The sequence below is a fragment of the Antechinus flavipes genome, chromosome 5, assembly GCF_016432865.1.
Source record: "Antechinus flavipes isolate AdamAnt ecotype Samford, QLD, Australia chromosome 5, AdamAnt_v2, whole genome shotgun sequence".
Taxonomy (NCBI): domain Eukaryota; kingdom Metazoa; phylum Chordata; class Mammalia; order Dasyuromorphia; family Dasyuridae; genus Antechinus; species Antechinus flavipes.
In genome coordinates, this window is record NC_067402.1 from 41,756,526 (window position 1) to 41,782,182 (window position 25,657).

Consider the following 25,657-nt stretch of genomic DNA (forward strand, 5'->3'; position numbering starts at 1 on the left):
AATTATCCCTTTGATTATGTATTCTAAAAGTTTGGCAGAAATCAAAGTCAAACTCACAGAGTTCTCAGATGCCCCCTTTATTTTTCTGAAAATTAAAGAGACATTTAACCATCTCCAATCTTATGGTACTTCTCCCATTATCCTCAGGCTGGTTAACTGAACTTATCAAGGACCATTAGATTCTCTCTTACCAAAACACAGCTCTGTATATGTTAGCCCATTCTTAACAAAAATTTTCAGTGGTTTCCTACTGCCTCTAAAACAAAACGCAGACTCCTCAGTCAAGCATTCAAATGTCTCTACAACCTGGCTTCCACCAGTCAAACTGAACTCTTAACAAGTCCCCATACTCAGCCTTCTTCTTTGCAAAATATCTACAAAAATATGTTTTTCTCATCATCCCCTTATAGAATCCCTATATTCCCCAAAACATGGCAGATGCCACCTGCAACTTAAGTTTTTCCTGAACTTCCTTCCTCCTGAAATAACTTTGCTATTGTGTTGTTACTTATATGTATTATGAGTTGTATCTCAATGCTCATCCCCAACCCACAATAAGAATATAAGTTTCTTGACTGCAAAAACTGTTGCTTTTGTTTAGTACAATGCTTTATATGTGACAGGTATTAATTAGCTAAGTAATTGAATTAAATGAATTTTCAATCTCCCTTTTTATCTTGGATTTTCATTGTCTATTAGTCACAGTTGATTGCCTTAATTTTTGAGCCCCAGTTTCCTCATTTTTAAAATAGATCCATTAACACTTGTACTAACTATCTCATAGGGTTTTAGAAGCTATCAAATGGACATATATATCTATAAATATATAGTGCCAAAAATGTGCCAGATCCAGATCTGACAGCCAATTGTACATTTTCAGTGTGAGCATCTTAGAACATCTTAGAAACTAGCAAATACAACAAATCAAGGTTTGATTTTTTGTTTTATTAATTTTATTTCTAGACTTACAAAAGTGATGAAGAAAATGTTAAGAATAGAATTAAACTTAAAAGTGTGTTGGGTTTGCTTTGATTTTTCCAGAAAGCTGATTGTTAAACATAAATCAGCATCCTGGCTGTTAGTCGTGTATTAGCACACTCTTGTAATTAAAATGAGTATTAAATATAAAACCAACCTAGACGTTTTAATATTTAATTTAGCCCAACAGTATCATGTGGAATCTAAAAGAACTAATGTCAGTTTACCCTGTAATAATAATAATAATAACAGTTAACTCAATGCAAATTGTGTGTGAGTGTGTGTTAATACAGCTAGATGGAAGAATGGAGAGAGCCTAAAGTCAGTAAGACTCATCTTCCTGAGTTCAAATCTGACCTCAGTTATTAATTATCTGTGTGATTCTCAGCAACTCCCTTAATTCTGTTTGCCTTAGTTTCATCATCTGTAAAATGAGCCGCAGAGTAAAATGGGAAACCACTCCAGTGTCTTTGCCAAGAGAGCCTCAAATGGGCTCACAGAGTCAGACATGATTGAGCAGTAACAAAATCATGTGTATATATTATATATAAAACATCATATGTACATACTCATATGTGCAGACATATATACACAGTCATATGCTTAGTTGATCCATCACCAGTGTATGTGATTAAACTAAAATAAGTAGGGAAAATTTGAGGATTGCTGGTAGATTTGTCTAGATCCATATTCTCTGGAATGGTCTCCTTTATGAATAAATAGCATTTATTAACAGCCAGCTGGACCGCTGGAGGAAGGCGTGTGTGTGTGTGTGTGTGTGTGTGTGTGTGTGTGTGTAGCCTGTGTCCTTGGACACGAGTAACGTTAACTAGCCCGCCTGGAAATGAACTTGTCAATTTGGCCGTGGCCTCATTAGTACAAAAGAGAGTCTAAGAATTTCCATCCTCATTTCACAGCTTTATTCGGGAGGAATCCAGGCCTTGCCAAGCCAAGTTCCCTCCCAGAGCAGACAGGCTGTGGAAGCTGGAGGCTCCAGATTTCTGGAGGCACGTCCCGTGTTGCCTTTGAGCATCGAGCTAGACAGGTTGTGTTTTGGTTGGGGAGAGAGAGCTGAAATTCAGCAGATTCCTGGCGTTTTTCTCCTTTGTCCTTGATCATTCTCACGCATGCCAGCAGCATTCGGGACTTAGAGAAATTGGTCTCTATTTACAGAATTGTCTTTGCTGTGGAATCTCGGGCTGAGTTAAATAGACAACGGCAGAGATGGAAGTTGAGAATGTAACTCAGTCTTGGCACTCGGAGTACAAGGACACAGCCCTACTTTTGGGAATGTCAGGGCTCCTCTACAAGCCTTTCGGACCCTTCCCTTTTCCCCATTTGAGAGTCTATGGCTCTCTTCTTAGTCCTTGTGGACGTTCAAAACCGACACTCTCAAAAACTGTTAAAACATCCCTTTGGATCCTTTCTGAGATCCCCAATCTCTGATGTTCACAGTTCATAGATCAGAATGGAACTATTGATCAGAATAGCCTCGGGATCAATTCAGATCTAGAAATTGATCCAATGGATTATACTCTGAATGGATTGCTGTTTACCTTCCTCAGGTTATCTGGTAAAGAACTGGAAAAAACTGTTTTCATTTGCAGCATGCCCTCTTAAAGGGACAGATTTCTACTTCCCTCCACTTCCCCCTCTCCACCCCCTCCCTTCCCCCTGCCCCACGTCCTAGTAAGGCAGAATAATTACACTAGCTTGCATTTGTGCAAATCTTACTTTCCTCACAAAATCCCCGACTTTTCAGATAGGCGAATAGTTGTATAAATATTATTATCCCTATTTTACAATTGAGGAAACTGAGATAAAATGCAGTCTCTTCACTTTCCTAACACTTTAAGTTATTGCAACCCTAATTATTGTCATTATTCAGTCATTTCAGTTGTGTCCTACTCTTTATGACCCCTTTTGGAATTTTCTTGGCAAAGATAGAGAAATAGTTTTCCTTTTCTTTCTCCAGCTAATTTTACAGATAAGGAAACTGAGGCAAACAGGGTTTAGAGATTTGCCCAGGGTCACATAGCTAGTAAGTATCTAAAATCAGAAGATGGGCCTTCCTGACTTCAGTCCCAGCATTCTACCCAGTATGATGCTATTTAGCTGCCCCATCAACCTTCACTAATAGAGGGATTTCCCTTATCTGGGAGTTTCCTATATTAAACAAATCACAAGTCTAGTTTCTATTCTTATTCTTACTCAACAGCTAGTATTAAGTTATTTCACATGGTTAATAAGTAAATCTCCTAACTCCTTCAGGGCTCTTTCCACTAAGCCATAGCCTCTCATGAGTGGAGTCTTGAGAGAGAAAAGTATCGCTGAAAGAGCATTGGATGTGGAGTCCCAAGCCCAATATGAAAACCCAGCTCTGCTGCTATCTGTTTGTGTCACTTTGACAAGTCTCTCTGGACTCCAGCTCCTCATATGTCAATGAAGGAGGAGGATGGTTCAGAGCATCTTAGATTCAAAGTCATTAACTGCTCTAAATGTAATATGCCATTATTCAATAAGTTATTTCATCTCTTGGGATCTCGAAGTTTCTTAATATTCAAAAAGAGGGAATTGGGCTACATGATCAATGCCCCTTCCTTCCCTAGATCTATGGTTTTATGAACAAACCATTGGGATGCAGGAATTAAACATCATTTTAAAAGTCTGGCATGGGTCCTGGCTCCAGAGACAATGACAGATACCTAATTCTTCATCAGTGGTTGAAAGAGTCTGATGATCATTCAGTGGGATTACATTTCTGAGACGTGTGTCAGAGATGTGTTGAGAGATGTGGGTTTCCCTTCTCTCACAACCCCAGAGATAGTTCTATAATGCCATTGGGGCTCCCTCTTTGAAATTTTTTCTCTCTACATTTCTGCAAGTGAAAGAGACTACCTCTAGACTAGAATGAGTCCTATTCTTCAAGTGATGAAGCAGTCAGTTGTGTCTCCTTGGGCAAAGCATCTAATCAAACAAAGTCTGCCATCTTCAGTCTTTCTCAGTTGTGGGACATGGAACTTGACTATGGAACTGTTTCATTATTCCATCAGTTGATAATCTTAGTTGGCATTCCCTGTCCCCATCCCTTCCCCTATCCTCCAAATGTCTCAGATCTTGGAGTGCTGGATAAATCCAATAGAAATCAATAGACAGATCCATCATTATTTATCTTATGGTGGCTTGTTACCTCAAAATATGTTCTCTCTCTTCTCTCTCTCTCTCTCTCTCTCTCTCTCTCTCTCTCTCTCTCTGTGTGTGTGTGTGTGTGTGTCTCTCTCTCTCTCTCTCTCTCTCTCTCTCTCTCTCTCTGTCTCTCTCTCCATCTTCCTTTCTTCTCTTCCTTTTCTCCTCCCTCCCCCTCTCTCTCTGTCTCTTTCTCTTTTTATCTCTCTCCATCTCTTTCTTTTCTTTTTTCTTTCTTTCTCTTTCTTTCTTTCTTTCTTTCTTTCTTTCTTTCTTTCTTTCTTTCTTTCTTTCTTTCTTTCTATCTCTCTTACTCTTTCTCTCTTTTTCCCCTTTTTTTTGTAGGAGGTTGGAGAGGGGAACAAGAAGCAGATTAGAAGGATCCTTAAAAGTCAGACAGAGACATCTAGATTGATGTTATTCTGAAGTCATAGGTAATGGGGAGCTATAAAAGATTTCTGAACAAGGGAATGACATGATGAAATGACATGGTGACAAATCCAACAGAAGATATTTATAATAGAGGTCTCTCTTTCTCTACAACAATACCATAATAATAGCTAAAATCTATAGAGTGCTTTAAAATTATTTTCCATTTGTTATTTCATTTGATCTGCATAATAATTCTGTACGATAGGTACCATTATTATTTCCATTTTACAAATGAGAAAATTGAGGCTAAAAGAATTCAAGTAACTGATCTAGGGTCATCCAATCACTAAGCATCTCAAGCAGGGTCTGCAGCACTTCAGATCAGTGGGCTCACTCCAGCTAGACTTAGAGTGAATTGCCCCTCCTCCATATACCTGTACTTCACTTTGGGCAGGCCCAAGCTTGTGCCTTAGGTTTCCTTCACCAAAATCCTTCTTTGACTTCCTATGGTGTGGGAGAAGACCTGAGTTCATAGAGTTCTTGCTCTGATAAGACCACAAAGGACTGTGTACCCCACCCAGATAAGATCCTAGAGACTCATCACCTGGATATTGGTCATCAGGTGATACTTTTACTCTCCATACCATCGCTCATGAAAACTGTCTCCTAAGGCAGTGGTTTCTAAAGTAGAGTCTATAGAGTCACCTTGAAAGGTACAGTGGTTGACGCCTTCCAATGAGTGAGTGGACAACCAATAGGAGCAGGAGAAGATGGGTCACATTCCCCCCACTCACTAACTGTGGCTTTGTCTCCAACAAAAAACGATGTCATTCTTTTAACTACTTTCTCACCTTGCCCCCTCTCAATCTTCAGTCTTCCAGGACTTAGGGGTCACAATCCACTCCCATTGAGACCCTCAAAGCACCTGTGGCAAACCAAAACAGTCCCTGTCCCCCTACCATTCCCACATCTGCCTCTCTTGACCTCATGGCCGCAACAGATTTGGAGTTGTAGTTGGTACATCCTTCACATGTTTTTCATTTTTTTTGGTAAGAAAAAGTGAATGGTAAGATAAGTTAGTACATATGACTTATAGTTGTACTGTCTTTCCCCCAAACACTTCTCTTTTTCAAATGTCTTTATTGCTGTTGAGGGCAGTACCATCCTTCCAAGTACCTGACTTCCTCACCTTTGTGTTACCCAACTCCTTAGTCTCCCTCACTAAACAGTGCATAATGTTTACATAATAACATTGGTAATGGGGCACTCAGGTGGACACGTGGTGATCTCATTTAGCACCTGCTGATTGACTGGTTCACATGAACAACTAGGTCTGGTTATCCAATAATGCTCAAATGCATTGGACAATGACTTCTTTCCATTTAATGTCATATAATATAAAGGCTGTTTTATCATTATGCTATAATTCTTAGGGAGAAAATATGACTTTATTCATAAAATATAATTATATATAATATGAAATATAATCATGTGTCTTTTCCATGGTCAGTAAAAAACAAAACAAAACAAAACCTGGCTTTTTTGACAGAGAGCCAGTAACTAAGCTACGTTTTCATTATTCATTGATAATCACTTCTCTTGATTCTCATGGTCACTAACCTAGTTTAAGCCCTTGTGATTTTTATCAATAAAACATTTTGAGCATGTACCTCTAATATTTATTTATTTGGGTCATGTAGAGTCTTACATGACTAAGTAACAACAAATTATATACATATAATGCGCCACTGTGCTGATAATTCATAATCTAGTCTCTCTGACTTTCCTGTCTTATTAAATCTCATGCACATTTCATCCAGCATCTCCAAGAACTCTTCAGTCCAGTGATATTGGCCTCCTTGTAGTTCTCCAAGTAAGACACTCCATTCCCAACTCTAGGCATTTTTTTCTGGTTGTCTCCTGGAATACTCGCCCCTCCTCATCTCTGTCTCCTGGCTTCTTTGGCTTCTTTGAAGTTCCTTAAATCCCATTTTCTACAGGAAAATTTTTTTCTATACTTTTTAATTGTAGTTTCTCCCCTTTGTTTTTTTTAATTATTATTTCTTACTTATCCTGCCTTGTTTTTATGTTGTTGTCGGCATGTTGTCTTCCCTATTAGATTGTGAACAAGAGCAGGCTCTATCTTCTTGCCTTTCTTCGTCACCTTAGCACTAAGCATAATGCCTGATCCATAGTAGGGACTTACTGAATGACTGACAAAAATCACACATAATAGAAATTTTTAAATGAAATAAAAGATGAAAAAATATTTGATTTTAGGATCAAAAGGGACCATTAAGGGAAGTGCTATAGCCTACTCACCTCAGAAATTGGCAAATTACAAATCAGGACTTGATTTTGTTGATATCTAGACTTAAGAAAGTGAGCAAGAAAATGTTAATGCAGATTAAACCTGTGTTTTAGACTAACTCGTTTTTGAGAACCAGTTGTTAAACATTTACTAGAATAACACTTTGGTCACTGGAATTTTTTGAGTAAGGTAATAAAATGGTTAGGTCTATCTTTTAGGAAAATCACATTGGTAAAATGTAAAATGAATAGGTTAAACAAGGGAAGGACTCAGAACAGGGAGATTAATTAGAAAGTTATTGCAATGATCCAGATAAAAGGTAATAAGGGACTGAAATGAGGTAGTGTCTATGTGAATGGAGAGAAGGAGAAATGTGAGAGAGATAATATGGAGATAGACATGGCAAGTGAATAGAGTGTGCCAGATCTGGAGTCAGAAAGACTCATCTTCCTGAGTTCAAATGAATGTGTGCCTTTGAGCAAGTCATTTAACCTTATTTGCCTCCAATTCCTCATATGTAAAATGAACTAAAGAAGGAACTGGCAAATCACTCTAGTATCTTTGCCAAGAAACCCCAAATGGGGTCATGAAGAGTCAGATTCAACTGAAATCACTGAATGCAATGTGATATCAAAAGACACTTCTAGCTTCTGAGCTGCATTTTCGAATGTCTATGATGGTGCTGGTAACAAGGAAAAAGAGATGTATTTTTTGAAAAGATAAAGCTTCCTTGTTACAATATTACATGAAGTTCCTGCTACTACACTTTCCTTCAGGAAAACTATAGGGGCGGCCAGAGTCAGATATGAAAAAACAATGAAGACTTTTTAAAAGCGCTATTTCAAAGCCAACAAGAACAAGCCTTCAGGAATTCAAGAAAAAATGTAATCATAAAAGTCTAGGGAGATGTAGGCTATCTGGAGATCACATTGATTTAGCTTTTATCTGTGCAATTGTTTTATGACACATCCCATCTCAGTGAACTAAAGGAACATAAGAGGGGAGGGGAGAAAGCATTTGCTAGAGTCTCATCTTAAGCTCCCAAGAGCTATTTTGACTTTACATAGGAGCATGCATTAAGAGGTCAAGAATGTTCACTGCATTTTTCCATCACTTTGAAGAGAAAGGGTGAACCGTCTGGTTCTTTGTATTTTTCCATGGAATGAGTAGCCCTCATAGATGGAAAGTGACAGTGCATAGGACCCCTGGCTTCTCCTTCCCTCCACCATCTGCTGCCTTCCAATTTCTTTTTTCCAATCTCGAGCCTCTATGATCCTCATGAGCTCATAAAAAGTGTTTAGGAAATGTTGGAGCCTTCACTGAAGGCAGGCAGTTTCATTTCAAGATTGATGGATGGGGTTCCTTCACTACAACTGCTAAGTGGCCCTATTTTTGCTGAATTGTTGATTTACAAACACAACCAAAACATTACCAGTAATGACTCAAGCGAGACTTCAAAGTAGTCTATTGATTTTGACAGTCTTGGAGTAGATTATCCTGCTCCAAAAAGACATCCATTCCCCAGATATTTCATCTTAAATAGTCTAATACAGGAGCCTAATGTGACTTCATGACCTGCTGGTGAGACTATAACTATTCTTGGTTTTCCTATAAATCCTCGGGATGGATTTTTGCAGGATATTACAGCTTTAATTCAGAATTGTATTGACCAGTCACTTTCTGCATCCTCTGGAGTTGCTAAGCAACATGGATTCTTTTTCTTTCTCCATATGTTGGGCAAGACAGCAAAGTGGGAGGGGGAAAGTAGGATAAGATTCATCTGCTCTAATTCATCTTTTGGATCCCAGGGCATCATTTAGTTCAATATCAGTCCCAAATCACACTGTTCTTTCACTGAGTTTCAATTTATTGGTAATGTTAAGGTGGAATCCATCTTGAAATTCTTGAGTCACTGTAATAACTGATCCCAAAACTGTACAAACTATTGAGTGGATTTTCTACCACTCTGAAGATTTATGGACAGGATAGATACTTGACATGTGATTTCTTTAGTGTAGGAAACTTCTGGGGGAGGGATATCTCTCCACCATTGAGGTTGACATCTTTTCTGCAATTTATATGCTTTAAGAGGTGTCTTTAGCCCTAAGATTTTAAGTGATTTGCCCAGGGTCATACAGTCAGGATCCGTCAGAGGCAAGACTCCATTTTGCATCTTTAGTGGCTTCAAAGCCAGCTGTTTGTCCACTTTGCCATGCTGCCTCAACTTTTTAATTCATGGGATGATCAATATAGCCTGGCATCTGATTGAATAAGAAATCCATCTAAAAAACCAATCAGTGTTGTCCATCTGAATTGTCTAATAAATTAATGCACAAGCATTTATTAAGTGCCTTCTACATATGTGAACTATATTAAATGCTAAAGAATGAGCCAGTTCCTGCTCCTGAGGAACTTGCATTCTACTGAGCTGATATAAGAGGTTCACAGATAGATAACACGTAAATACCAGACATGTCCAAAATTAATACAAAATGAGTTAAAGTGTCTGATTGTACTTCATTGGCTTAGAATGATAGAATTTCAAATTTGGAAGCGACTTCAGAAGCCTTCTAGGCCAATCCATAATTGGATAGGAATTCTCTCTAGACCATCTTTAGCAAGTAGTCATTCAGCCACTACTTTAAGACCTCTAGTGTTGAAGAATACCCCACTTCTCAAAACAATCCATTCACTTTTGGTTGACTCTGATTGTTAGGATTGGTTTTCTTACGCTGAGCCAGAATCTGCCTCTGTGAATTTTACCCATCAGTTCTATTTCTGCTTTCTGGGGTCAAGCAAAATAATACTAATCTCTCTTTTATAAGAGTCTTTTCAGTATTTGAAGACAGCTATCAGGTTCTCCCTTAGTGTTTTTCTTTTTAAACACTCTTTATAGTGTTTTTATAGGGGATTTATAATATCCCTAAATCCTTAGGGACTCTCACCATCCTGGGGCTCTCACCATCCTGATCACTTCCCAGTTTGTCAGTGCCTTTGACAATATCCATACAAATGAGATGTCTTGAACGAAGTATGATGATGAAGATGCTGCTGCTGATGATGATAATGATGAGATGATGATGATGCTAGTGATAATAGTAAACATTTGTATAGTGCTTAGTATATGCCAGGGTCTGGGCTAAGCACTTTCCAATTATTATCTTATTTTACAGATGAGGAAACTGAGACAAACAGAGGTTAAGTGATTTGCTCAGTGTCACAGAGCTAATTAAATGATGAGGTAAGATTTGAATTCATATCTTGGCACTGTGGTGGTACCTGGTTGTCATCTAATATTAGTATGCAAGAAATGGTCTGAATCGAACAGAATTACAGTGGTACTCCCCCCCACCACTTTGCTTTTGGACACTATGTTTCTCTTGATATAGCCTAAGTTTGTTTTGGGGTGCTGCCATGATATATTGTTGTCTCTCATTGAGGTTGAAATCTTCCATATACCCCAGATCTTCTTTAAATAACAACTCTCCAGAGGATAAGCAATCTAAATATATTATCAGATTGTTAATACAATTTCCTAACAGGTCTACCCACTTCCAATTTCTCTCCTCTTTTCTCTTAGAATCTACCCTGCATACATTTGCTGAGTGAATATTCTTTAAATTGTCCCTTCACCCTACTGGTCCCCTGTTTAAAAGTTGATAATGGTTTCCTACTGAATCTGTTCTGAAGAGACCCATTACTCTGTGGTAGATGTCCCTTCTCTGCTCCCCCCCCCAAATTATCTTAGGTGCCAGCAGCAATCCATAACTTGTAGATTGCTCTTGCCAGGACCATTAAATGAATAGATCATTCAGTCCTTGTTATATGACATTGTGTTTAATGCTAGATACCCAAATACAAGCAAACAAAAGGAGCTTACATTCTATGGGTAGATATAATATTTACCTAGATAAGTACCAATTAAATTGAGGACAGAGGGAAAAATGCCCTCTGAAGGGAAGGGGAGGGGAGTAAGGAATGGCTTTACCACTTCTTATGTGGCATCTGAGTTGACTCTTCAAGTAGGACAGTGATTCTAAGTGATGGCACTATATAATATATTTAATATGAAATAGATTTTCATGCTCAATGACTATTAGTAGAGAAACTAATAAAATATAGTGCATGTGGAGAAATATATATATATATATAATAATAATGAAGAGAAAGGAAATGGACAAACCCTTAAAATGTTTCTAGAAAATTCAAATGTTTTAAGATAAAAAAATGTATTAATATACATATATAATTTATCTGCTATATAGGTCATATACACATAAATAATATGTTTGTATATTATGTAATATATAAATATATTAATGTATATTAAAGGATATTAATGGCAAATAGTAAAGCATTTCTAAATTACATGAACTTCTTTATAAGGAATTATTCTGTATTGCAGTCCATAGTGTGGAGGTGACCCTGGAACTCAAAGACTAAATAGGTAAAGAGGCTTTGGTTTCAAGCTCAATGATGGACTGTTGCCAAATGTGTAAGGACCAGCCCAAATTCTCATCAGTAAAAGGTTGTTCACTAAGTGGTATTTAATTCTGGTCACATGAACTCAGGGAGATGGTTTACTAAAGTATAGATCGGTTGTGATCTGTGTCAGTTGAAAGATTAACATGCACCAATAACTTTGCAAATATTGCAAAGATTGAACATTCATCATGATTAGCAAGACATGTTGTTTTTTGGGGGAGGTTGAATTATGTAAATTTCATATGCACCAAAAAGGTTGTTGAGAAAACATCAATAACCATTGACCCATATCTACCTTTCCATCTTTACAAAATCTTTACAAGACAGTCTGCACAAGAATCAAGGCAGAAGAAAGGAATCAGCATTCTTTCTCCAACAAGATTCTCTAGTGAACCAGCCAAGACACAAATCCCCCTAGTCCCTAGAAGAATTAATTTACTCAGCTTTGAAACTCCAACCCTCAAGCTGAGCTATCTTGAGCAGTGAGGGAGTGAGTCTACTCTATCAAGGCATCCCCAGAGAAGCTCAGGTTTCACATCCTCCCAAGCTATCCACATTGGCCACATTACCATTAGCCTTGCTGCCATATCTTCAAGGCATTTGTTCCTAACTCACCTACCACTTATACTGTGCTCAGTAATCACTTCAATACAACTATACTGTTGCTTTTTTTTTTTTTTAAAGAAAGGCCCTAGAAATTCACCACGCTACAAATCCACTTCTCCTCTCTATGAGTCCCCAGATACTCCCTTTCCTGGTTATCACTCCCATACACATTGTATGCATTATTTCCTGATATTGGAATATAGACTCCTTGAAGGAAGGTTGTGTCTCTGTTTTATATTTATATTGCCTACACTTAGTCAAGTGCCAAGCACATAGTAAATGCTTAATAAATGCTTTTTTAATTTGTTCATTCAACCACATTTTTGTAGCAAATTAACTGAAAGTGGCAAAGAGTAGGTCGAGTAGCTATAACTGCTAAAGTCCTTTTAACTCTCAAATTCTGTGATTCTGTAAGAATACAAGATCCCTCTGCATTTATTGTTTGTTTGAAGCATTGATTTTGTTTGAGCAGAATACTTCCTTCAACAAGATATTTCCCAGATGCATATTAAAATCACACAAGAACATTTTATTCTTAAGAGGTACCATAATAGTATTAGTTTGGTTCAATGACTTTTTGATTATAATTGATATTGATATACATAAAACTAAAATACATGTATCACCAAAAGTGTTTGCTGCTGTCATACAGGGCATCGAGTGCAGATTCCACATAGAAAGGGAGGCCTTCTGGACATCTTGTTGATGACATTATTTGAGTGTAGTGAGATCTGAAACATTGTAAAGTTTCCTAAATGTGATATATGATCAAAATTATATGTGCTCTAGAAAAACAAAGTAGATGCATGTGCAAAAATGTTTGCAGCAATCCTTTTTGGGATGGCAAGGAACTGGAAACTGAGTGAATGCCTATCAGTTGGAGAATGGCTGAATAAATTAGGGTATATGAATGTTATGGAATATTATTGTTCTATAAGAAATGATTAGCAGGATGATTTTAGAGAGACCTGAAGAGACTTAGATGAACTGATGCTGAATGAAGTGAGTAGAACTAAGAGAACATTGTACATAGCAACAACACACTTATGAGATGATCAATTCTCATGGACATGACTCTTTTCAACAATAGGGTGATATAGACCAATTCTAATAGACTTGAGGTGGAGAGAGCCATCCACATCCTCTGATCACAACATTTGAATGTGGGACTGACTATGGATCACAACATAGTATTTTCACTTTTTTGTTTTTGTTTGCTTGCTTTTTGTTTTCTTTTTCATTTTTTTTCTTATTGATCTGATTTTTCTTGTGTAACATGATTAATTATGGAAATATGTATAGAAGAATTGCACCTCTTTAATATATATTGGATTACTTGCTGTCTAGAGAAGGGATTGAGGGGAAGGGAGGAAGAAAAATTTGGAACATAAGTTTTGCAAAAGTGAATGTTGATATCCAACATATAAAGGACTGCTTGCCATCTAGGGGAGGGGGTGGAGGGAGGGAGGGAAAAAAAAATCGGAACAGAAACGAGTGTCAATATAAAGTAATTATTAAATAAAAATTTAAAAAAGTGAATGTTGAAAACTATATTTGCATATATTTTGAAAATAAAAGGCCATTATTTAAAAAAAAGAAAAAAGAAAAAGAAAAAGCTAAGTGGATAAAGAACACTATTGTTCAAGTTATGATATGCAATTGAATGAAAACCCCATAGATCTGGTACATCATTACAAGTATCTTGGGCAAATAATGCAAATAGACTATGAGCTAGGCCAAAATTGATTAGGAGGAAGAAAATAGGCTTAAATTCATTCAGCATTGTTAAGAGCACAATGCTCTTGTTGTTTAGCCATTTTTTCAGGTATGTCTGACTCTTCACTACCCCTTTTGGAATTTTCTTGGCAGATACAGGAGTAGTTTGACATTTCTTTCTCCAGTTTATTTTATAGATAAGGAAACTGAGGCAAACAGGTTTAAATGACTTGTCCAGTGTCACACAGCTAGGAAGTGTGTGAGGCTGGATTTGAACTCAGGGTTTCCTAATCTAGGCTTTGCACTCTATTCCCTGAATCCCCTGCCTGTCCAACAGTGCTCTTAATGACCCCATTTTTCTAGAAGCACTGGTAGCTCATATATGAGTACCGAGCACAGAGCCAGAAAGTGGGAGGAAAAGAGACTCCATTAGATTGTAAGCTCCTTGAAGCCAAGGACCATCTTTTGACTCTTCTTTTATATCTCCCATGCTTAATATAATAAGCAATTAATAAATATTTATTGATGGATTGATGACTTTGAGAACATTCTGTGTATAGCAGCAGTATGGGCAGCTGCATAGGATATATGGCATGATCTGCTCTGGAGTTGGCTAGATATAGTGAGTTAATTCATATAACAAAGCTAATTTTTTTTACCATAAATACTATTTTAATATTGCTATAAAACTGCAAAGCAGGAATACCACAGTCTCTGAAAATTTAGAGTTGTAAGTTATTCTAAGACCAATGGAGAAATATATTATGGTTATTATGCTATTCTGAACTAGTAGATTCTGGCACATTCCCAATAAAGAACAATGCAAGAGAAGTGGCCTAAAAGATATTATCAAAGACAGATATGACCCAGAAAAGGAAGTGGAAAAGTCATATAGCAAGAAGGAATGACTAAAGATGGATGGCCTAACGGATGTTGTTGTTTAAGGACCATGATATCAGGAACACGATGGTATGACATGCAAGTGAATTGGATTTAAGTAAGGGAAGGCTATGCAAAGTGACCAGCCTTACTCTTTCCTCCAGAGCCATCTGGGTCCAGTGGCCAGATATAGATCAGATTACTGGAGATACTCCTAGATACAGTGGGAGCCCTTGACCTTTTTAAGCTAAAGTCTTTAACAGGTCTCAGTTTGACTAAGGCAACACCCATTCAGTGACTAAGGAATGGTAACAATTGAGCCTGACAACCCAATGTCAATACGTCCAAACTCATGGACCTTATGTGGTGGATTTAGTAGAGATAATAGATAAGAGCCATACCAGATAAAAACATGAAGATGATTTGGGACTTCCATCATTGAAGGGAACATTCATATTGATGATATCATAGAAACACTGAATTGTCAAAATGTGAATTTCATTATAATCACCTTTACTAATGACCTCCTGTGAGATCATTGTAGTTCAAGGTGCCCTAATGTCTTGACAGGTCATTGGAAGACAAACTTTAGCAGGTCCTACCAAGTGATAAAGGCTTCAAGTGTAAGTCTGTTTTTGGACCTCATGTTTATCATCTATGAACCAGCCTAACTAAGCTCAGAGAATCTCATTATTAGGAAGGTGGCCACAAGGTGATGAATCTCTTTGAGCACAGAAACTCATGAAGATGGTTAAATAAGGTATGGAGAGACTATGAGCTTTCTGAAATCATAGATCCTTGAAGTCAGCACAAATAAGCATGAGAAGCATAGTATAATATAAATGCATTGTAATTATATGGTTGGGCCTATAATTAACCTTCAGGCAGTAACTGACATCCATCGTAAGCAGATTTCACAAATATAAAAATTTGTGAGCTGAACAGCCCACCCACACTGTATAACTTGCTCTAGGCTTCATCCCCTTCTAGAGAAAACTCTGATAGATAACAAAAGTACTTGAAGCAGAGTCAGAGAACAATATCTTAACATCAGTGTATTAAAATTTTATTTTGTGTAAGATATCCAACTCAGAGCCCAAATTAAATATTGATTCCTTATAGATGGCAAGGTCCTCCAGATGCTCCTATTTGGAGATGGCTTTTATTGATTGCATGGAGTCCAAAATTATCTGTTATGGTATCTTCCAAGAAATCTTAGGATCGTGAGATTTTGTGTGATTTTAGCATATATCTTGTTGAAGAGAAGCCTTTAAGGAATATTTAGTTCAAAGTTGGAGAGAGCTTCCTAATAAAGCTCTATAACTACTCAGAGTTTGGTCCAATTAGGTAGACAGAAAAAATCGGTGGATAAATTATGCTTTTGTTCAGAATGATATATAGTTGAATGAACAACTTAGCCAAAAAATATGAATCCATCATGAACAGACACTGCAAATGTACCATGAGGTAGACCCAGGAGGAGATCAGGCTGGATGTACTTTGGGCAATTGATGAGTTCTTATAAAGATCTACATAAAACAAAGTCCCACATTTTTAACATTAATATTCTTCTGATTATGTTGTAAGTCTGTGAGTCATGGAATATTACATTCTAAGAAGAAGTGAATTTGAGGGTTATCCAAAAGACATTGAAGTGATGTATAATTAGCTATAACACATTATTAATGAAAAAATTACACAGTAGAAGTACTACAGAAAATGTCATCAAACAGAAAGGAATATACAAAATATACAATAGGGGGAAAATAGATGGGCCAATCACAGAGCAAGAAAAGGAAAACATAATGGATAGTTCACGTGGTTTACTGATATACAACTCTACATCAAGACAATTAAAGGGAATGAAAGGATAAATAGATGGCAGATAGAAAGACAGGAAGACAGACAGAAGGAAGGAAGGAAGGAAGGAAGGAAGGAAGGAAGGAAGGAAGGAAGGAAGGAAGGAAGGAAGGAAGGAAGGAAGAAAAGATAGACTTGATAAATAGATGGTAGATAGACAGACATATGGACAGACAGATAGGATAAATAGATGGTAGAGAGATAAATAGATAAATGGATAGACAGACCATATATAATCTGTCTGTCTCTGTCTCTGTGTGTGTGTGTCTCTCTCATATACACACATATATGTATATATATAATTTATATCTTTCTTTTCTATGTTCTATATTTTCTGCCTAGATAAACAGCATGTGCAGATGCCTCAAGTTCTTCATAAAACATCAAGCAGCCAAGTGACATTGCCCTCTAATCTCAACTGTTTGGTGTGTGACAAATCTAGAATTGTCCAATTTGGTAATGTTTATTGTTTTTTAGTCATTTTCAGTTGTTTCTGACTCTTCATGAACCCAGGGTCAAATAGCTAGTAAGTGTCTGAAACTGAATTTGAAATCAGGTCTTTTTGACTGCTAGTCCAATAATCTATTCACTTTACTCACCTGAATGTCATAAATTAATGTTTATGCCTTTTGATCCTGCTATAATATTTCTAGGTCTATACTCCAAAGACAAAAAAAGGGGTGGAGGACATCCCTTTGTACAAAAATATTTATGACAGCTCTTTTTGTGGTGACTAAGAATTGGAAATAGAAGGGATGACCACCAATTGCAGATTGCGAAACAAGTTTGACATATGACTGTGATGGAATATTATTATGCTATAAGAAATGACAAGCAAAATGATTCGGAAAAAACCTGAAAAGATTTACGTGAACTGATACAAAGTAAAGTGGGCAGAATCAGGAGATACAGTGATCTAATAACAGCAATATTGTACCATGAAAAATAGTGAATGACAGCTATTTTCAGCAATACAAAGATCTAAGACAATCCCAAAGGACTAATGATGAAGCATATTAACCTCCTCCAGAGAAAGAACTGATATAATCTTAATATAGACTCAAGAATATTGTTTTCCAACTTCATTTTTTCATTCTTTTTTATTCATCTTATTGCAAAAATAATTAATATGGACATGTTTTAAATGATAATGCATTGTGTAACCTATATCTGATTCCTTATCATCTCAGGAAGGGGGAAGGAGAGAAAGGGAGAGAGGAATAGAATTTGGATCTCAAAACTTTTTTTAAAATGTAAAAAATTGCTTTTAACAAGTAATTGAAGAAATAAATTAAAATATTATATGTAAGAAAACCAAGTTCATGGACCTCAATTCAAAAACCTCTGTCCTGAGACTATACATTATAGAAAAATGCCAATGTATATTGGCAAAGGGAATTTCCTCATGAGGAGTTCCTGATACCACTAAAATCACAACTCTAATTCTACCTTACAGATTGCTATAAGCTATTTGGGATTCTAGAATTTCAAACTTGGGAGAGATATTAGAGACCATTTGGTCCCAGCCCCTCAATTTTTAGATGAAAAAACCCAGAGAGGAGATATTAATATCCCAAAGCCATTCCGTGGCAGGTTGTGATTCAAATCCAAGTCTTCTGAGTCCTAATTCAGTGCTCATTTCATTATACTCAGTTCTAGAGTTCATTTTCTTCTTTTGTTTTCTATGGTCCAAGAGACCATAGGTAGCTAGCTAGATGGATTGCTTGCTTGATAGATTGACAGATAGATAGATAGATCAACAGATTGACAAATAAGTGGAACAATAGATCAATAAATTGACAGATAAATGGGTAAACACACATAGATGGATAAATAGATAGATAGATAGATAGATAGATAGATAGATAGATAGATAGATAGATGTATGGATGGAATGACAGATAGGTAGATTAGAAGATAAATAGGCCAATTGATTGACAGATCAATAGATAAATTAGTAGATTGACAGGTAGAGAGAGAGGGAGGGAGGGTAAGACAAAGACAGAGGAGAGAGTAAGAGAGAATGGTGGGTAAATGAATAGATCAATAGATTAATAGATCAATAGACTGACATATGTAGATCTATAGGTAGATCAACAGATTGACAGATAAATAAGTAGATACATGCTAGCTATAATGACAGGTTCATAGATCAATAGATAAATAGGTCAATTGATAGATTAATAGATTGACAGAAAATTAGAGAGGGAGAGAAAGACAAAAATAGAAGAGAGATAGAGAGAATGAGAGATAGAGCAATAGATCAATAGATTGACAGATAGATAGATTACAGACTCTGTTCTCATGAGTCTCACCACATCACTCTGATCTTAGACTGGATTTTAGAGGTCAACTACTCTGGAAACATCAAATACACAGCTTGCAGGCCATATGCAAGTCATAATACTTCCCACAGTAATGTTATTGGGAAATATTAAACAAAAGTAATAAAAATACAATAAAACATAGATAATGTTACATTTCAAAAATAAGTTAATTTGTCACATGCAGGGAGGCTGCTGTCTGGCTTCCATCTGAGCGGGATTAGTCCCTCTCCTTCAATGACAGGCATAATAAACTTGAGATCAAGGGAGCCACACACAGGTCACACAGGTAGGAATAACTAAGGTGAAATTTGAACCAAGGCTTCTGACTCCAAATCCATTTCTCTTTCTGTCATATCACTGGGGTTCACTTTTTCCTCTCTCAATTTTTCAGTGTAAAAACTTATTTTGTTCATTTAATTTATATAAAGAATATTATAAATGGCATTGATTCCTTTTTTGTTGTTGTTTTGTTTTATTTTCAACAGTATTTTATTTTTCAAATACATGTAGATAGTTTTCAACATTCATTTTTGTAAGACTGTGTTCCAGGTTTTTCTCCCTTTCTCCCTTTCTCCTTCCCCTCCCCCCTCCTCAAGCCAGTAAGCCATCTGATATAGGTTATAAATATACATTCCTTTTAAACACATTTCATATTTGTCATGTTGTGCAAGAAAAATCAGACCAAAAAGAAAGAAAAACAAACAAACCAAAACAAAAAGATGAAAATACTATGCTTTGATCCACATTCAGTCTCCATAGTTCTCTCTGTGGATGTGGATAGCATTTTCCATCCCAGGTCTATTGAAATTACCTTGACTATTGATTTCTTTTTTTAAAAAGTATCATATTCTTTGTAGTATATTAATTTATGCAATATTTGGAATTTGTTGCTCTCCTATCAAAAGTGTCATAAAGTTCCTTTAAAAATTGATTATTTATTGAAATATTTTGTTTTTACACTCACTAGGTTTCTCCCTATTTCCTTGTTCCCCCCCCCCTTTCCACAGAGCCACCAATGAAAGGGAACCCAATCAATAACTGGAAGAAAAGTAGATGGTTAGTCAATAGTGACTGATGATACTGGTATTCAGGAAACTGAGATTTTCTCTTTAGGAAACACTTCTTGACATGATTTAGATATAAAGGGTGGTATCATAAGTAAATTAGGAAAGCAGAGAATATTTTACCTGTGAGATTTGTGGATAAGGGAAGAATTTTTGTCCCAAAAGGAGAGAGGTCATTATGAAATGTAAAATGGATAATTTTGATTACATTGAATTAAAAAAAAAGATTTGCGAAACAAAACAATTATAGCTGAGATTAGGGAGAAAAACATAAAACTGGGGAAAAATTTTTACAGCAAGTTTCTCTGATAAAGATTTTATTTCTCAATTACATAGAGAATTGAGTCAAATTTATAAGAATACAAATCATTCCCTAATTGGCAAATAGTCATATAAACAGGAAGCTTTTGGAGAATGAAATCAGTTATGTGTCGCCATATGAAAAAAAAGGTTTTGAATAATTATCAATTAGATAATAGACAACATTGGCTAATATAACAGAAAAGGAAAATGACAAGTACTGGAGAATATCTGGAAAAATTGAGACACATGCATTATTGGTGGAGGTGCGAACTGTTCCAATCATTCTGGAGGACAATTTGGAACTTTGCCCAAAGGACAATCAAACCGTGAATATGGTTTGATCCAACAATATCACTATTAGGTCTATATCCCAAAGAGAGTAAAGAAAATGGAAAAGAACTCCTATAGCAGCTTTTTGTGGCAGTAAAAAATCAGAAATTGAGGGAATGACCATCAATTAGGGAATAACTGAACAGGTTGTGGTATGTGATTGTGATGAAATACTATTGTGCTATAAGAAATGATGAGCTGGATGCTTTTAGAAAAAAACTAGGAAAATTTACATGGACAGATACAAAATAAAGTGGCAGATTATACACAGTAATAATAATATTATATGATGATCAATTATGAATAACTTAGCTATTATTAACAAAACAATGACCCAAAAGAATTCCAAAGGACTTATGATGAAAAATGCTGCCTACCTCTAAATAAAGAAGTATGAGTCTGAGAAGATAGAATCTGAATGAAGATTAAAGCATACTTTTTTTTAAACTTTATTTTTTTCTGGAGGTTTTTTTTACAACATGAATAATATGCAAATATGATTTACATGACTATACAACCTGTATTAAATTGTCTACCTTCCCAAAGAGGAAGAGAGAGAATTTGGAACTAAAAAAAAATAAAAACAAACAAACAAATATCAAAAATTTATTTTACATGTGAATGGGTGAAAGAAAAAAGAAACTCTGCCTGGATGTAAAGCTGAAATAGGAGACTTTGGATAGCCAGAGGACACTGGACCTTAGGAGGGTGGGAGAGCAAAGAAAAGTGGGAACTTTCCAAACATATTTCTTCTACTTTGTAATTCTTCCTACTTCATAACATCCATTCCTCTGTTAGAGAAAATCCTTTCAGAAGATGCCTTCAGTATGTGTAGTCTTTGATTCTCCTGATGCATATACGCTAGAATACCCCCAGTGTGCTATACTTGAGGGGTAACTCTACCTTCCTATATTCTCCTATTCTTGCCGACTCGGGCAACTTATGATTATTGGCTCCATTATCTTTGATCTACCTGGTGAGTTCCATAATTTCAGCATTTGGGGGTGGAGGGCTCTAAGAAGAGTGAAAAAGAAGATGGATGTAAATGAGAAGGGATAAGTAGAAGCCAGCCATAATTTTTTTTTAAATGCACAATTTGGGCCCCGGAAGGTGAAATTGTGGTTTATCTTGTCACAGCTGGCAGAAAGCCATAAGGAATCCATCCATCTAGACTGGATCCCAAAAATGTATACAATCACTTCCTAAGCCAAGAATTTAAATGATAAACATGATCAATACCCATCTTTGAAGAAAGCAGCAGCAAAGGTTCATCACCAAGGCTACTTCCAAGCCCTGAAAACTGAAAATTGTTCCCAGTCAATCCCCTGTAGACTGGCCACACTTGCCAAACATTCATTAAAGAGTTTAGTCGCATTCTAGGCACCAGGGGGGCAAATTACCCCCGAGAGGAATCTCATACTCCATTTCTGTGGAAGCTGTTTCATGGTTTGCTTTTCTGAGTGACAGGCAGCAAGAAGCCTGCTGGTTCTATGCAGAGAGAGAACAAAATTCCCTCCCATCCAGCGCCGAGATGTTGATAGAAATCCCCTCTCTCTCTCTATCTCTCTTTCCCCTGAACACCTCTGGCATGTCTGTGACACAAGGCTGACAAATTGGCTTCAGATCTGGGAGCCAGCCCCCAAAGTCAGGAGCCAGATGAATGCTTCAGCTTTCCAGGAGGGAAAAAAAAAACAGAGGAAGATGAAAAGACAAATGGTTGTCTGCCAATGAGAATTATTTCCAGAAATCATCATAAAATCCAAAGTAGAGTCACTGAAAGTCAGCAAACCTATCTTAAAGGACATCATGGAAGGGCTTAAGGAGGGTCATCAGTCTCTGGACAGACTATGGCTTAGGCCATACACAGGACCACTGAGCCTTCCCCTCTGGTCACTGAACTGAGAGGGTTCTGATAGTCCGTCAGGTATTTCCAAGAACCCAGCACCAACTCAAAATGGATTGCTCAGTCCAAATGGTAGTATGGAGTTATTTTTTTGAAATGCTCATGAACAAGGAGAACAAAATGCATTTCTACAGTTTCTTCTAAAACCTTCCTGACACTATTAGTTGACAAGATGAGATTTACAATCTCCCAGATGACCCGTCACCCAGGAATTGGTGAGCCTTGATGGACCACACCAAATAAGTGCTGTCTCTTATTGCTGTTTTCTTTGACTCTGGTTTATATTGCATCTTGTCTCTCCAATGAGATCTTAAGTTCCTGTAGGAAAGGGACCATGGCTTTTTTTTGCCCTATGTCCACCTCACATCCCACCCCACCACACCCCTAGCACCTAAGGACACTGCCTTGCCTATAGAAAGCACTCAGTAAGTATTAGTTGGTTGGTTGAAAATAAATACCTTTGATTATTAGAAAGAAGCTAATGGAAATCAGGCAGCTAGGTGACACTGGATATAATGCAAGCCCTGGAGTCAAGAAGAGTCACCTTCCTGAGTGCAAATCCAGCCTCAAGCACTTTCTAGCTGTGTGACTCTGGGCAAATCTCCTTGTTCTATTTGCCTCAATTTCCTCATCTGTCAAATGAGATGGAGAAGAAAGTGGCCAACCGCTCTAGTATCTTTGCTAAGAAACCCAAAATAGAGTCAAGAAGAATTGAATAAAATGATAAACAATAGAAATCCTAGAACATTGTGACTAGAATGATCCTTGGAAATTATCTAATGTAGCTTATTCATTTTACAGATGAGGAAACTGAGGCCAGGGGAAAAGAAATTGCTTGCCCAAGGTCCCTTGGCTGGTTAATGGCAGACCAAGGAATAAAATTCAGGTGTCTTGGTAGCTAGCCTACATTTATCTTTTCTAGAGACATTTATTCCCAAATGAAAAGAAATTGAGAGATTTTTTTTTTCTTTTTGTCTACTTCAACCCGGGAGAAAGATAGATTTAGTTGTATGTATAAAAGTAGAATACTGAAAAGGGATGGTGTTTAAGAATTTATATCCTTTGGAAACCATTCCACTTGGAAGGATAGAATCAGAAATAGAGAAATAATCATTATAAAAATAAGAATAATCATTAATAGAGCAATTAATGATTTGCAAAGTGCTTTTTCACAATTTTCTTACAAGGTAGGTAATGCAAGTATAATCTCCATTTTGAGTATCTCAAAGAATTTGTTGTCAGAAAAGTGGTCAATTCTCTCTCCCTAAGACCATTCTTTTCTCATGCGCCACACTTTTCACCATAACAACATATGGCTTCCTTACAGTTCTTTGCCACATACAAAATGTTTTACATTTGCTTTTTCCCTAGATCTTCATAACAAGTCCATGAAGCAGGCAATACCTTGTTTACTTGATCCCCATTTTACAAAGGTTGAGAACCAGAATAATTTGCTCAAGGTTACCCAACAATTAAGGCCTTGAATCCAGTTTTATGTTTTCAGATCCAAAGCTCATTCTAGATTGAATGTTTGGAGAACAACATTTTGTTGCTGTTGATCAGTCATATCTGATACTTCCTGACCCCATTTGGGATTTCCCTGGCAAAGGTATTGGAGTGGTTTTCCATTTCCTTCTCCAGTTCCTTTTACAGATGAGGAAACTGAGACAAACAGGATTTAGTGATTCACCCAGGTTCAAACAGATAGTAAGTGTCTGTTATATAGTGAGTATACGGTGAGTCCTTCCCGACTTCAAGCCCAGTACTCTATCCACTCCGTCACTGTGCTCAGATCAAAGTTTTGACCTTGGAGACTCAGCCACGATGGCAGAGGAAAGGCAGGAACTCGCTCAATCTCTCCCCCAAACCACCCCCGTTCCTTCAAATAATGACTCCAAAGCTTTGCCCTCCCACTTATTGCCTTCCCTACTGCTCCACACAACATCTCCAATTGTCCTTTCATAGATGGACATAGAGGAGCCCCATCCCAGACTGGCCCTTACTGCTAGCCAGTCAGACATCTCCCTAGACAGGCTCCCCTGCCTTTTTCTCCCTTTCAAGGAGTCCTCAGACTTTCTAAATAGGGGGCCAGTTCACTGTCCCTCAGACTGTTGGAGGGCCGGACTATAGTAAAAACAAAAACTTTATTTTGTGGGCCTTTAAATAAAGAAACTTCATAGCTCTGGGGGAGGGGGATAAATGTCCTCAACTGCTGCATCTGGCCCGTGGGCCGTAGTTTGAGAACCCCTGAGAGAGGAGGAATAAGGCAGAGTGGCCCGCGCCTCTTAGAATTCTGCTTAGAGCTCGGAATTCTTCCATGGGCCACATTTAAGAAAAATCATTGCTATACAGGAACACATTCAGAAGATGGTAACCAGGAAACCAAAACTATATAATTTATGGAGACATTGAATGAACTGGAAATCTTCAATCTGGAGCATAGGAAATCTGTGGAAGACAAGGCAGCTGTCTCCAAGTATTGAAAGGAGGGAGATTAAAATGGTTCTGCTTGGCCAACTAGGAGACCAGAACTAGGAACAGGGGGGAGGGGCTGCCAAGAGGAAAATGTTGTCTCAATCCCACAGAGATGGAACCACAGATTTGGAGTTAGAAAAGACCATCTACCGAGAGGGACCGTCTAGTTCAACTGGAAGATCGTCCTAACAATCAGAACGCCCCAAAGGGAAAGGATCCATCTTGACCGGTGGTGAGTTCCCCATCACTGAAGACTTCCGACAAAGGCTGGATGATCAGTTGGCAAGACTAGCAGGATCGTAAGGTCCTCAGCTCCCCGAGGGCAGAAACGCTTTGTGCTTTTGTCTTCATAGCTTCATCTCTAGGTGGGCACACAGTCAGTCAACAAGCAGACACTCCAGGACTCAGAGAAGCTCTGGGTATTCAAAGAGAGATAAAGTTCTGCACTCTGAAGTACATAAAAATTTTGTAGTTACTTAGTGACAAAATAATGATAAACTAAGTACCTACTTTGTAGTTTTTTAATAAATGTTTATAATTATTGATTGATGGTAGGGTAGGGGGATTCTGGGTCAGGTACCCACTGCTGGTTGGACAAGCTGGCCTTAAAGGTCCTTTCTGACTCAGAGTCCATCATCCCATGATCTGGGAAACTTGTTTTTGCAATAATTCCTTTTCTCCTCCTCCTTCCTCTTCCTCCTTCCATGGGCCCTCTCTCTTCTGGAGGCTCCCCTTCTCTGTGGTCTCTGCCAGAGAGAAGCACCAAGCAGCGAAGGCCGCTGGCTCAGGTCTCTGCTATCAGATGCCCGGATCATCTGACCACGTCAGCTTGGCATTTGCACACAGAGAATGGTTGGCACAC